The 16,499-nt window shown below is 35.1% G+C and overlaps 1 pseudogene; it reads right to left on the bottom strand.

Moving 5' to 3' along the window:
- Window positions 1-4,034: 4,034 nt before the first annotated feature.
- LOC125995916 (olfactory receptor 14J1-like) lies at window positions 4,035-4,974 on the bottom strand (annotated as a pseudogene).
- Window positions 4,975-16,499: the final 11,525 nt, after the last annotated feature.

The raw sequence follows: 16,499 nt of genomic DNA, 5'->3' as shown, positions 1-16,499 counted from the left end.
GACAATTTGGTGATGGGAATCCACCCTGATTTTATGTAAATATGTACCTAAAATATTATTGTCAACAATATGTAAGCCACTATGATCAAAATAAAAATTATATTAAAAAAAAAGAAAAAATGGGAGGGGGGATAAAATGCCCATAGTTTGCTGCTGATGAAGCAATGAAATATCCAGTCTTTTAAACTTTAAATTTTTAAAATTATAGTTTGGAATATGTGGCTATAATAGTTTTAAAAGTTATTATATTGATTGCAAAATTATTATACCTTTATCATCCAAATATCTAATATTCTCCACCACTGTCCCTATGTCACCCCTAATCTGCCTCTTTCTCAACCTTCTCTGCTCCTCCACGGTTTTATAATCTGAGCTTTGTAATTAAAGGGCAAGGATTTGTCATTGTTTTATACTCTTCAATGCTATTCAATATCTTGAGTTATCTTTCTATCTACCAGAGATAAGTAAATTTATCTGGTCTTTGTCTTCTGTCCTCTGACTCATTTCATTTAATATGGTACATTTCAAGTGTATCCACATTGCAGTCAACTGCATGATTTTATCATATTTAATACTAAATTATATATCTCTATAATAACTTCTGTATCCTTTAGTCTTTCATTGGTCATTGTTGACTTGGATTGTTTTCATATATAAGCTATTTTGTACTAAATATTACAATTAAGATAATTGTGCATTGTTTTAGAACTGTGTTTTTTTTTGTTTGTTTGAGGAGTAGGTGCCCATATGTTGAATCACTTGGTCATAGTGCAGGTCAAAATTTTTGAGAAATATTCACAATGCTTTCTACAAAGGCTTAACCAGAACTTCTTTTCACCACATCTGTATCAACTTTTGGGTATTTCCAGTCTCTATATCTCTACCTCTCTACCTCTCTCTGTCTCTCTATAGATACACTTGCCTCTACCATTCTCACTGTTGTGAAATACAATCTCACTGTTATCTTGATTAGCATTTCCCTGATAATAAAAGATGATGAACTCATTGTTATGCATCTGTGATATATCCATAAATCTTTTTCAGGAATATGTCTATCAATCATTCCTCCCAATTTTGATGGACTTATTTAAACTTTTATTGTTCATCATGGTGAGAGATTTGTAAATTTTGTATATTAGCCTCTGTCTTTCTGATTGATTTGTGTGCATAAATTTTTTGTATTAAGTAAGGTATTTTAATTTGATTCTGAATCTCTTTGGGCATATAATACCATCTTAATTTGATGGAGCCCATTTCTTTTCTTTTTTTGTATCATTGTTGATAATTAAACATCTGAGGTTCATATCCTGGAGATTTCTGCCTCTGCTTTTCTTGATATACATTTTTTTCATTGTTTTCTAGCATGTAATTTTTAATCAATTTAATGGCAAAAAACCTGAAAGAGTTTCCTCTAAGATCAGGCATAAATCAAAGATGTTCCCTTTCTACACCTGTGATCAGTATAGTCTTAGGAGTTTGTGACAGAGTAATGGGCATGAAAAAGAAATCAAAGGTATTCAGGAAGGAAAAAAACAGTTAAATGTCACTATTTGCATATGAAACTATTAGAAACAATAACCCAATACTGCAAAGTTGGAGATGACAAAATGAACGCACAAAAGTTTTTTGTACTTTTATATATTACCCCCATTTTAGTAGTCACCAAACAGAAAGTACTTAAAATTTAACTTAACATTGTTTATGAAAAACTTACACATTGTCAATTATAAGTCATGATTAAAGAAAACAAAAAAAGACACTAGGAAATGTAAAAATATTTGATATTCATGTACTAAAATAATTTAGATGGCCACAATGATTATGCTAGAACTGAAAGGATAGTATAGTGTACTTGCCATGCATGTTGACTAAGCCAGTAAGGGATTGATTCCAGGCACCAATTATTCCTCAACTTCCACAGGAGTGATTCCTGAGTTCAGAGTTGAAATTAAGACCTAAACACCACCACATGTGGCAAATATTTTAAAATCCGCCCAATTCAGAACTTCACATAGATTAAATGCCTCTCTTATTAAACTCTAATGATATTTTTTCAGATTTAGAATTACTGCTTTATATAGTAAAAAAAAAATTCTGGCTCAAAGAACCAAAGAAATTTTGAAATAAAGAATTATGGGAAGGCTTGCATTTTCTGACTCGAAGTTATACTTTAATATACAGTAAGCAGGGCCAGAATGACAGCACAGTGGTAGGGCATTTATCTTGCATACGTCCAACCCTAGGCAGACCTGGGTTCAATCCCTAGCATGCCAAATGGTCTCCTGAGCCTGCCAGGAGTGATTTCTGAGCCCAGAGCCAATTATACATATATGTATGTATGCATATATATATATATAGTAAACAAAACTATATGATACTGGAATAAAGACAGACTATAGCAAAAAGAAGGGCAGAAAAGGAAATAAATCAATGGAAAAAGAAAGATTAGGAAGAGAAATAACAGGGTTCTAGGACGTAGTGTACACCAGTAATGTAGGGGATTGTATAGCTGTATACTTAAACCACAGTCAACAAACATGAAAAACATGAAATCCAAACTGCAACAACCAACTATGAAATGTACTTGTCAAGGTGGCAGACTCAGAAGAAATTTGGGAACTTGGGACCACTAGTGGAGGAACGTTGATTCAGGTAGTGGGATTGATGCTAGAACACTATATATCCAAAAATCAATTTTCAATAACTTGTAAAGTAAGCTTCTTTAGTAAAGTTGTATTTCTTTAATTTTAGAATAGAATTGAGAGCACAGAGAATCCATCAGACTTATGAGGTTAATCTATCAGACAGGAATCTGAGTGATGAAGTGAACAGGGAAAATTTCTTTAGGAAATGGAAAAACTGCAAGGCCACAGGCAAGACAATCCAACTGGATAATATCCAACACTCATGAGTCACAAAAGTCATTCAATAATATGATCACTGATTCCATTTTTACTAGACATTCACTAGACCCTAATCTCTTTAATAGACTTTTCAGGTGTTCTCTCTCTTCTTGGTTCAGTTTGCAGACTGTAAATTCTAAATAATTCCTCTTTTATAGATTCTGGTAGATAATACATTTTGTTTTTTGTCTCCAGGTGCTTGAGGATTTTTTGTTTTATTTTTATTATTCATATTTTTGTTTAATTCCTAGATTTATTGCACTGTGCCATGAAAACACGATGTGATTGTTATCTTACTGATTTACGCGACACTTTGCTTGTATCCCAGCATGTGCTCTGTCTTTGATTGCTTTCTGCACAACAGGGAACAATGTATATGCGTGTCTTTTTCACTGGAGAGCTGAAACCCAACTACAATCGTATTTGTAATCAAGGTGTTTAAATAAAGATATTTTTTTAAAAAATAAAATAAGTGCTCATTAAGGCTGTGTCCTCAACCAGTAATTCTTTCCCTTTATCATTTTTGAAGAGAGATTTGTAATCTCTCTTCTGCAAATGATTTGGCTAATTGAGACAGTCCCATAGAACTCATATCGTATCTTCTTTGTTTTCTGTTCTTTGTTGATGTTTTCCTCGGCTTTACCCTCAAACTCCATGACTTGATTTTTGGCTTCTTCCATGAGACTTACACTCAGGTGTGCTGGAGGGACAAATTGTGCCTGGTATCAAATCCATGGCATCATACATGCCAGATATGTTTTCAAAAACTTTAAATCATATTCCTAGCCCACTTTTTGTAATTAAATTAGGCTTAGACTAGTTCAACTAATATAATTAACTACTCTATAGGAATTAAGACTCTTACCTGGCATGCAGTCAACCCAGTTTGATCTTATTTTAGATTAAAGTAAGAAAAATATTTTATCTTCTATATTTTCTAGATTATTACCTAAACATCTAAATATGTTTGGAGAGTTTCTTTTACTCAAGTAGTGTACATATGAAAACTTACGCATAAAACAATTTTACAATCCATTATCTAGTTTTATGTATTACTATGCTTATGTATAATATGACTATTACCCAATATATCTTTAACTTGTCTTCAAACTGAGAATTAATAGAAATACTTTAATATATGAGGGGTCCTTTTATTCTTTGAAATACCTTTCCTACAGCTGTCTTAATGGCTTTATTTCTCAGGCTATAGATAACTGGATTAATTGTTGGGGGCACAATAGTATAAAGGATAGTGAGAAAAATGTCCAAACCAGTAGGAGAGTCCGAATGAGGCTTTAAAAATTCAAAGGCAACTGTGGACATAAATAATACGACAACAGCGAGGTGAGGAAGGCAAGTCGAAAAAGCCTTGACCCTGCCCTCAGCAAATGGCATCCTTAGCACAGAAGAAAATATGCGCATGTAGGAGAATGCAATAAAAATCACACAAAGAAATCCTACCAAGGCCAGGAAAAAAACTACTCCAATCTCTCTTATATATTCGTTGGAACAGGAGAGTTTCACCAGCTGGGGGACATCACAGAAGAACTGGTGAATGACCCTGGGACCACAGACATGCATGGAGAAAGTAACTGCTGTTTGCATGACTCCAGAGATGGCTGCACTGACCCAGACACCCACAACTCCATGGACACAGGTTTTGGTATCCATGATGATGTCATAGCGCAGAGGAAGGCAGATGGCCACGTAGCGATCGATCATAGGACATGACCGTGAGCATAAACAGCTCAGCAGAAGCACAAAGAATTAGAGCAAAGCATTACAATATACATTCCCAGAGGGAAATCTCTCCACTCTGCATAAAAGAGTTGCAAATGAATCTTGGTACAGTCACAGAAATGTAGCAAAGATCCAAAAAGGAGAGATGCTTCAGGAAAAAGTACATGGGGGAGTCGAGACTCTCATCCATGGAAGTTGCTGTGATAATGAGGATGTTGCCAGTGAGAGACAATAAATATAAGACTAAGAAGAGAGAAGCATATAATATTTCTAGCTCAGGGTTGGAAGAAAACCCCATGAGAATAAACCCACTCATCGTAAAATTAGCCATCGTCTTTGATATTCGATTGTATTTCCTGCTAGACAGATGGAAACATTTGAACAGCAAGACTTTCTCATGATAGAGTCAGAAGGAGACAGATAGACATAGAATAATATCATTCATTTGTGGGATATATGAAAGACAAAATATAGTATGGTAATAATATCCATGTTAGAAAGCTTTTCACAAAGAGTGAAGCAACACAATTATGGTAGAGAAAAGTCCACTGATAGTTGGAACTGATCACTCTGGATAAGATCCGAGTGTTGGAAGGAGATATAGTAAAAGGCATGGCACCTCTTCATTAGCAATAGTGCAAATCACAGTGTCTAAAAGGAAAAAAATGAAGAAAGATTATAAGAAAAAGAGAGACATAAAATGTCTTCCCCAAGGGCAGACAGGGAAGAGGGTGAAAGGGAAACTGGGGACATTGATAGCAGGAAATGTGCACTGATGAACGGTGATGTACATTGTCTGACTGAAACTAAATCTTGAACAATTTTGTAATCACAGTGTTTAAATAAAGTAATAAAAATCTTTCTCACTATAAAGATAAAGCAGTTTTGCATAGTGATAATGACATCAAGTTATTTTAATGACCTTTTTTCATTTCAAAGAATACATTCAGGAAATTAATGAAGTTCATCAAATTTTGCCCTTTCAGTTTATTTAAAAATGAAACTATGTTCTACATAAAACTAAATATAAGAGCAATTTTAATAATAGCTCTGTGAAGCATTCCATTTTATTTGTCATGATTTTTATTCTACTCTAAGCATATATTTCTTTCTTTCTTTTTTTTTTTTTTTTTGATAGGGGTTCACGCCTGGCAATGCTCAGGGGTTACGGTATTTTCCAGCGTATAAGACGACTTTTGAAAAAAAAAAGTCAACCAAAAATCGGGGGTTGTCTTATACACCAAGTATATCCAGAAAAATATTTTGATATGCTGCTAAATGAAAATCATCTGGATATTGCCACAAAACGAATTTTCCAACTCGATCCTGCACCAATCACTGCCAGGCTGCTCGGACCGCCTCTTTAACTCAGCCAATCCAAGCAGGCTTTTGATGCATGAAAATTAGACAATATTCTGTACCGAATCTACGCTGTCAAAAGCCTGCTCAGATTGGCCAGAGTCAGAGAGGAAGTCTATGACAGTAGAACCTTTGAACCTTTGAACCTTTGCTTGTTGTGATTGGCTCACTGTGGTACATACAGTTGCAGCACAGGAACGTTCTGTCTGATACAGCGAATATAGGCCTACACCTATGTTTTAACTGCAAAATTAGGGGGTCGTATTATACCCCGGAAAATATGGTACTCCTGGCAGGCTCGAGGGACCATATGGGATGCCGGAATTCGAAACACCATTCTTCTACATGCAAGGGAAATGTCCTACCTCCATGCTATCTCTCTGGCCCCTAAGCATATATTTCTAAATCAACTTTTCAGCTACTATATTTTTCATTAATCTTTATATCTGTTCACAGAAGCATCACTACAAACACAATTGTTACACGTTCCTTGGACTTAGAGACAGTTACTGGCTGGGTTCACTCATGTGGTATGTAAATAAACAAAGCAAATAAACCAGCTAAAAATAGCAAAAAAAAAATACTTACACTTGGTGTAAACTCTAGCAATGATGCTCAAAATATTGTATTGTCATGCTGTCTACAAATGAAAGTTTTTATCTCTTTTTTTAAATAAAGAGAACTTTGCAAAACTGTAAGACAACTTTAGCTTACTTTTCCCTAAAAAATGTAATAATTTATGGGGCCAGCGAGGTGGCGCTAGAGGTAAGGTGTCTGCCTTGCAAGCGCTAGCCAAAGAAGGACCCAGGTTCGATCCCCCAGGGTCCCATATGGTCCCCCCAAGCCAGGGGCAATTTCTGAGCGCGTAGCCAGGAGTAACCCCTGAGCATCAAACAGGTGTGGCCCGAAAAACCAAAAAAAAAAAAAAAGTAAGAATTTACAGAAAATACTAAGTGATGTTTGTATTGGAGTTCTATTATCTTATCATTATTCTATATAAGCATGAATAATTCTTCATTTCTCCAATAGGTGTTTGATTACATATATAATGGTATTTTTCATGCTTTGTATAAACAAATACTTCATTAATAAAGTGGTTATGTATTAAGTATTATATAGGAATACTTAAGTCTGAGATTGAAGGAAAGGATTTGATCCAAAGAACATCCCCCATTACACACTGAATCTAAACTATTTGAAAACTGGTTCACCTTAATTCTGTTTGTCTACTTGTGTTAGGTTTATATCACCATGCATATGTGATTAAATTGAACTAATTTTATATCTAGACTAAAAAGGAAAATTTTAGGTAACTGAACTGTATTCTTCTTAGATATGACAAAGATACATTACTCACTTAGGCTACTCTCATTTTCTTGAACTGAACTCATTAGGTCAATTTTTCAGTCTCCAGAAACTCCTATGTTTATATATTTCAAGAATTACCTTAATTTTCTGTGTGGAAAAAAAAAACTTCTTTTCACTCATATACACAGAAAAACTGCATATTTATCCAAAATTTTGTATCTGCATTTTGCCCCAATTTATAACTACAGTTAATACTATGACCTTATAGTAAAATAATATCCAAAAGTTGATTTTTACTTTATTTATTTTTGTTCCTTGAAAATATAGTAAAGTATATAATGATATTTGTTAGATGTATCAATATTAATCAACTTGTATATAAAATAAATACTACTTGTGGTGAGAATGTTAGAACAGCAGAGAGGGCTCTTGCTTTGTACCTGGCTGACCTGGGTTTGTCCCCAGCATTCAACCTCTGAGAACACCCAGAAGTGATTCCTAAGTGCAGAGCTAAGAGTAACCCCCCGAGCTTTTCCTGATGTGGTTCAAAAAATAAAATAAGCTTACAACCTATGTCATATAAAAACTGGGCTAACCTTTATTTCAATTTTTTATCCACAACTTTTGTGATATCAAGAATTCCACAGGAAAAAGTAAAGGGAATGTTAGGGTAACTTCTTTGTTTTTAGATATAATTTCCACACTTTTTTGGTTTCCTTTAACTATTTTTAATGGTCACTTGTCATAAATAAAATCCCAAAGTAGCATATTAGTCCTTCAAATGTCACTCTAGGACTTGCCTTTTGGCTTTACGGGTTTCCTTCTAACAGGCTCACTTCTAACAAAGGCACAGTCAAAATTTTACATCTTTATCCTAGGTTTTTGGATACTAGTGATTACAAAACATTAAATAAGTATTTCCTGTGATTCATTTTGTAGTGTTTTTACCAGTTATTTCTGCTGAACAAATTTTTCCCTGTAATTCTCAAAATAAGCCCTTCCTGTTTATTTTTACTCTAGGATTTTCTTTTAGATTTTTTTCCCCATTAGTTTCTCCCTTTGAGAAGAAATCAGGAAGGAAGCTTGGGTGTGAGAAATCACATTCTCTCATGTTGGTTTTGCTATATATTTTTAGGTTTATCTTTTTTTTTTTTTCGCTCTGTTGTTTCTAAGGGCTTTCTTGCGGCTCTGTGCACAGAAATCACTCCTGATGGTGTCGAGGGAATTCCTATATTATGTTGAAATTTTTAACTGTGCTTGGCCACATGCAAGGCAAATCTCTTAACCTCAGTTCTATTCTTGCTTTTTTATTAATCTCTTAAGTTATTCTTAGGAAAATGTGGGTGATTGCTGAAATGAAAATATTTGATCCAGACTGTTTGGAGTTAAATCAAAGGACTGAAGCATATATGATTTGCACAATGAATAATAAATTTACAGAGTCCCTCTTAATTGTGACCCTCCAATGACTAAGGATGTAATTCAATATCCCTGATATTTATAAGGACCTACATTTGATCTCATGCCACACATATCCATATGTATACATATATATATACACATTTGTATCTAAATGCCTCGATAAATGAACTTAATCTGTTTTCCATTTTTAAATATGTTTATCTTTCTAAAAACAACTTACGATATGTGATATGAAAATAGTTCACAACTTTTAAAATCAATTTTATATCTGTCATAATAGGATACAAATAATCTGCATAATAAGAATATAAAACATGTCATTTATTCACATTTTTACTGCTCTCCCATGATAGCTGTCAAAGCAATGTTTTACTAGGAAAGTCAAATTTTACTGCACAAAATGTTTCTGGGATGGAAGGGTTTATGATTTTCTACTCTAGTTTCCTTGTTTTCATGAAAGTTATATGAACTCATACATTTTATTTAAGGTTCTACATATCAGTAACTTATTAAGACTTTGATTAATCACATAATCTTCTTCTTTTGGTTTTCAGGAAACTCACCTGAACACTTTCAGAAACTTCTTTGCTCAACAAAAGGACAAACTGAGATGCAGTGTTTCCTATGTTATTGAAGGTCTGATCTTTGTTATTCATAGTTTTCAGCAAGCGTTGGACTGTGGAAAGAGAATGAGTTTTATTTTAATCCTTCTTTGGTCATTAGAGAACAGGGTCTGAAGTCCCTTTGGTAGGAGCAGAGTTGCTGGGTCCTCAAGGTATTGACATTGTTTAGAAATGCCCTTGGGTCTGAACTAACTATGTTTTCTCATAGAGCATGTACATTTGACTTGATCTAATGATGAAACCAAGTTTCCAGGATTTTAGCTGTAGATTTCTTTATTAAACCAAATCTTTGAAAAACATTGCAATTTGTGTTTTAATTTTTATTTATTTTTGAAGTATTGGTGATGGAACCCATGGCTTTACACATGCAAACTAAGTGCTCTGCCATTAAACTGCACCTCCATTCCCTATAATTTGTACCTTACAATAAAATTACAAAGAATGAATGAAGTATAATGAAATAAATTGCTTATATTTATATGATTTATAATGTTGCCTCAGAATATCTAATACAATTGTATTTAAATAGGGAGTAAATACTCCTGGTTGCAAGCAATGAAGTCAAGAAATATCTCCGAAATATAAATTTTTTAACTTCAAATCAAATTTCATTTTGAGTAAGAAAATTACAAATTAAAAACTCTGAAAGTGTTTGTTCGATTAATTAACTACTATAAAATATTAATTATCATATTTAAACAACCTCATTGCTTCATGATCAGGTCCAATTTACTCTTTATTTTCATAATCAGGTCTCTGTCCTGAGTTATATTTCAGGAAAGTGAGCCTTCATGATCTTAAAATTTGTCACAAAAACAGGAAAAAAAATGACTTATATATGTATATTTATTTTAAAACCATTTCCTAGTAAGTTGTTTATAGATGCCACCTTTATACAAAAATTTTCATGCAAATTGGCTATAGTGAAAATACAATGAACAAAACTCTTACCTTGCATGTTGCCAACCCACATTCATTCTCCAACAAGCCCTATGGTTTCTCAAGCCCACCAGGAGTGACCCCTGAGAGCAGAGCTAGTAGTAATTTCTGAGCAGAGTTAGATTTGGCCCCCTCCAAAAATGTCATGGAAAGGTTTCATAGAAGGCTTTTATTCTGCTCATATCTCTGAATTTCAGAATTTGGAGACTAAATCTTCTCTACTAAATAAAACGGTCATTCATGTTGAATGAAATAAGGCAATAGTAAAGAATCACCTATCAGAATTTAGGTGCAGATATCTAAAAAGCAGAAACTACAAATTATAAGAGAATTATGAGTAAAACTTAAAAAAAATACAGAATGTTGTAAAAATAAATTACAAATGCCTAAAAAAATTTATGACTTGCATTACCTATCTGTTCTATGAGTCTAGAAACTTAATTTGATATAACAGGCTTTATTTTTGCCTTTATCTTATTTCTATCTCTCTATATCATGTTTAATGAGCTAACAGAGTTTATAATAGTATTACTATTTGTGCCAGGAATCCTCAAACTCAGGCTGTGGGCCCACATATGGGCCACTGAGGACACTTATTAGCCTGCCTGGTGTTTTTGCCACCACTGCCTATCCTGCTTAGCTGCAGACTCATCCTGGACTCACAGTGCATATGTGTGGGATGTGCACTGCAGTCTCCAACTCCTCTCCTTCTCTCTGTTTCTCAACTCCCCCTCTCAGTATTGGGCAGGGATGCTCAAACTACTGCCTGCCAAAAACAGGCCCATAATTTCCACTGAAATACTGGTAAGTTTGTTGATTTGAATTTACTTGTTCTCCATTTTAAATACTGAATTTGTTCCACTTCTATTATTTTGGTTCAAAATAAAACAAGACTGACCAAGAGACAACCCAAACTTCTACACAGAGATGGTACTAAATCCCATGACAATTATCTCTCTTAATGTCAATGGACTAAATGCACCAGTTAAGAGACACAGAGTGGCTAAATGGATAAAAAAAAAAAAACAACCTGAATCCAACCTTCTGCTGATTACAAAAAACACCTGAATAGTCAAAACAAACATAAACTCAAAATAAAACGATGAAGGAAAATTATCCAAGCAAACAACACCCTAAAAAAAGCGTAGTGGCCATACTAATAACAGATGACACAAACTTTACACTCAAAAAAGTTGTAAGGAACAAAGATGGACATCTTGTACTAATCAATGGATATTTACAACAGGAAGAAATCAGACTTATAAACATATACACACTCCATGATGGACCAGCAAAGTATTTAACACAGTTGTTGACAAATCTGACAAAAGATATAAAAAAAAAACACAATAATTGTGGTAGACCTCAACATAGTATTGTTACCCCTTGATAAGTAAGCAGACTGAAACCCAACAAAATATACAAGCTCTGAAAAGATAAATGGAAGAGAGTATGATAGTAGATATAGAAAGGGCACTCATCCTCAGAAAACTGGACACACATTTTTCTTCAATGCACATGGGTCATTCTCCAGGATAGAACACATGCTGGCCTATAAAACATATCTCCGAGCAGGCAACACAGGGACAGCGTAGCTCCATGCTGTAGGCTTTTTTGGCCAATCTTAGGGGAAGATGAAGCCTCTGGCTATATCCCACAGCCTTCTCTCTCCTTCCTCCCACACTCCAGGGTTACCCGGGACTGCCTGCCTGGGTTGGCAGCCAGGTGGGTCTGGCAATCATTTTAAAGGGGATGGACCCCAGATCTCCCCATCCTGCATGGGGAAGGGAGGGGACTGTTGATCTTCTGGCTTCCAGCATAATTAAGAATTCAAACTCCTCTTTGGAAGTTGGAAGCTTCAGCAGGAACAAGGGGACAGTGTGCTGTCAAGCTGTAGGCTTTTTGGCCAAACTTAGGGGAAGATGCGGCCTCTGGCTGCATCCCACAACCTTCTCTTTCCTTCCTCCAGATCCCACAGTTACCCCAGACCACCTGCCTGGGGTGGTCATCCCCCACGCTGCACCAGTGGCATGTAATGGGGGAGGGGACAGGTGAACTTCTCTTCCCACTAATCCCCATTCTCAAATTTCATGGGGCTACCACCCCATGTGTAAAATGTATATAGATTTATAGGATATCATATAGTTTAATCCACTTAGTCTTAAATAGTATGGATAAATAGGATATCCTAGGGGTTCATCTACTTTTACAGTATACAGAATGTCTATATTGTATTATTTCCTTCCCCCACTGGCTCACCACCTACAGGCTCATTTCTAGTTCTTTACTTTCACCCCCACATGTAATCATGTTTACCCTCAGGTGTTTACCCTTATGAAGCAGATTAATATCCTCTCTCAAGCTAACTGCCAGCCAGCTCCCAAAATGAAAAAATAAAATCTCAGCCTGAGAAGAAACCAAAACTCTGTTCCTATCAATTTTATTATCAACAAACTCCTATCCTCCAATTTCCTTCACTGGGTACCTGTGCTTGCTTCCATAATCACTTTCCAAGACTCCCCCACTCAAAGACATTTCCTGATACGGGAGTGCTGGTAGTTGTGTACAGACCCCAGATGCCAAATCACAGACCAAAGTGATGTCTCTGAAACAACACCCTCCCCTCTCCCAACTATTTCTAAAATATAAAAGGGTCATGTTTATCTCCTTTGTATATCTTAGATGTATTCCCTTAACATCTATAATTCTTTTTGAATATTCTCTTATGCAGTGACAATATTGCCCACTGCTTTATTTGTTTGTTTGTTTGTTTGCTTTTTCCCCTTTGAGATCTGTTCTATAAGCAATGCTGGTAAAAAAGTATCTCTGTATAGAATTCATGTTAGAACCAAGTTAAGGGGAAGTTGGACTTGCTCCCTCGACCCCCAGATGCACCAACAATACCTTGTGGCATTGTTTCTCTTATGCATAAGCACATTAAAATGGGAAAATATTACAAATGTAAACAAGTTCTTATCTAACAGAGATGGGAACACAAATTTTGTAATGCAGTTAGGCCTTATACCCTGAATATTGGCATAATGATTTGGCTTAGGCCTCAGAAAAATGGGCATTGCCCATACCATCCCTGAACTTGAACAATGGATACCATCTATGGAAACAACCACAATTGTCTATAACATTACCAGGACGCAAAACTCTACCAGGGAAGACCCTACCACTGCTCTGGCATTGACTGACTCCAAAGAGTGCTCTCAACACCCAGACAACTTAGCAACAACCTGCTTGCAGGGCAGGTCTCTCCAAGTCTAATGGTGAGGTGAAACTAGAGGATGTTCCACATCAGCCTGATTTCGAAGAAGGAAATGCATAGAACCCAAAATCTTTAAATACAGGAACATGACACCAACAACAGCTAAAGTGTGAAAGAAATTCACCGGGACCATGGAGAATGATGACACAGGCGCTGGTCAGACTGGTATGCCTGGATTCCAGAGTTGGTCTTATGCCAGTAAACCTCTGGGGTAAGGCCATCTTGTAACCATGCAAAGGATTTTTTTCTCATTTCCCCCATATTTTGCTGGGCCTATGCAAACAACGGTGATTGCCACTTTCACATCTTTAATACTGTATTTTTTTAACATTTATTCTTTCAGAAAGAAAAAAAAAACAGCTTACTGACCTTATAAAGTAACTGTAGTAGAATGCCTGTCTCGAATACAAGCAGGGGATGGGAAGGAGGGAGGGAGGGCATTGGGGGTGGGAATGTTGCACTGGTGAAGTGGGGAATCCTCTGTTTGTGACTGAAACCCAACTATAATCATGTTTGTAATCGTGGTGCTTATATAAAAAACTTAAAGAAATAAAAAACATTTCTCCATAAAATCAAGAGGATATAAATCGTGCAGACTACCTTCACTGATCACAAGGCACTGAAATTACACATGAACTACAAAGGGACATAGGGAAAAACTTTAACACCTGGAAATTAAATAGCTTACTATTGAACAACAAGTTCTTCCGAGATAAAATCAAAGAGAAAATCAAAACGTTTTGGGAAACAAATGACAACAAAGACAAATATTATCAGAATTTATGGGACACAGAAAGAGTGGTACTGAAAGGAAAATATATACTTTGCAAGCACACATCATGAAGGAAGAAGGGGCGTACATGAATAGCTTAATGACACAGCTTATAAAATTAGAAAATGATCAACAAATGAAGCCAAAAGTAGGCAAAAGGAAATAACAAAGCTTAGGGAAGAAATCAATGAAGTGGAAATCCAGAAAACAATCTGAAAGATCAACAAAAGCAAAAGTTGGTTCTTTGAAAAAGTAAACAAGACTGATTAACCATTGGCAAAACTCACAAAGATATCGAGAGAGAGAAACTTGATAACCCATATTAAAAATGAAAAGGGGGAAATCACTATAGATATTGCAGCTATTCAAAGGTTAATCAGAGACTACTATGAGAAACTCTATGCCACGAAATATAAAAGCGTGGCAGAAATGAATAAATTCTTAGAATCTTATAACCTTCTATGGTTAAATAAGGATGATGTAGCATATCTAAACAGCCCCATCACTATTGAGAAAATTAAAATAGTGACCAAAAAACTTCTGAAATACAAAAGCCTATGCCTAGATGGGTTCACTAATGAATTCTTTCAAACATTTCAATGGAACTACTGCCAATTCTTTTGAGGCTCTTTGATAAAATTGAAGAAAAAGGAATACTTCCAAATAGTTTTTATGAAGCTAACATCATATTGATATCAAAACCAGAAACTGATGATGCCAAAAAAGAAAAATACAGACTAATATCCCTGATGAACACAGATGCAAAGATCCTCAACAAAATTCTTCAAATAGAATACAATGCATCATCAAGATGGTCATTCATCATGACAAAGTAGGTTTCATCCCAGGAATGCAAGAATGGTTTAACATCTATAAATCATCCAACATAATACACCATATCAAAAAAAAAGAAAAATAAAAAATCATATGATCAGATCAATAGATGCAGAGAAAGCAGTCAATAAAGTCCAACACCCATTCTTAATAAAGATCCTCGCCAAGATGGGAATGAAAGGAACTTTATCAATATAGTCAAGGTCATCTACCACAAGTTAATGGCAAATATTATTATCAATGGTGGTAAACTGAAAGCCTTTCCCCTAAAATCTTTTCCAATAAAAGTCTGCTCTAACTCACCACTCCTATTCAACATATTACTAAAAGTACTTGCCATAGCTGTTAGGCAAAAAAAAAAAAAAATATGAGGGGCAAGCAGATAGGAAAGAAAAAAGTCAAATTCTCACTGTTTGCAGATGACATTATACTATATTTAAAAAACCCTAAAAACTCTGCCAAAAAGCTCATAGAAAAGAAATTTATATAGCAAAGTGGCAGGCTACAAAATTAAGATGCAAAATTCAATGACCTTCTTATACACTTACAATGATAGAGAAGAAATGGACATTAACAAAATAATCCCATTCACATTAGTACCACACAAACTCAAATATCTGGGGTCAACTTAACTAAAGAGGTGAAGGACCTATACAAAGAAAAATACAAACATTCCTGCTTCAAGAAATAAGAGAAGACACAAGAAAAAGGAAATATATACCCTGCTCATGGATTGGCAGGATTAATATCATTAAAATGGCAATACTCACCAAAGCTTTGTACAGATTTATGCAATCCCTCTAAAGATACCCAGGATCTTTTTAAAGAAGTGGATCAAACACTCCTGAAATTCATTTGGAACAATCAACACCCACGAATAGCTGAAACAATACTTGAGAAAAGGAATATAGGTGGCATTACTTTCCCCAATTTAAATTGTATTACAAAACAATAGTTATCAAAACAGCATGGTATTGGAATAAAGACAGATCCTCAGATCAATGGAATAGACTTGAGTATTCACAGAATGTTCCACAGACATTCAATCTACTAGTCTTTGATAAAGGGGCAAGAAATCCAAAATGGAGCAAGGAAAGCCTCTTCAACAAGTGGTATTGGCACAACTGGTTAGCTACTTGAAAAAAGTGAAATCAGATCCCCATCTAACACCAAGCACAAAGATCAAATCCAAATGGATTAAAGACCTTAATATCAGGTCTGAAACCATAATGTAAATAGAAGAACATGTAGGTAAAACACTATATGACATTGAGACAAAGGGTATATTCTGGTAGGAAACAGTACTCTCCAAACAAGTGGTAGCA

The sequence above is a fragment of the Suncus etruscus genome, chromosome 18 (genome assembly GCF_024139225.1).
Source record: "Suncus etruscus isolate mSunEtr1 chromosome 18, mSunEtr1.pri.cur, whole genome shotgun sequence".
NCBI classification, from domain to species: domain Eukaryota; kingdom Metazoa; phylum Chordata; class Mammalia; order Eulipotyphla; family Soricidae; genus Suncus; species Suncus etruscus.
The sequence above is the reverse complement of the archived record's forward strand: the minus strand, read 5'-3'. Positions and strand labels throughout refer to the sequence as shown.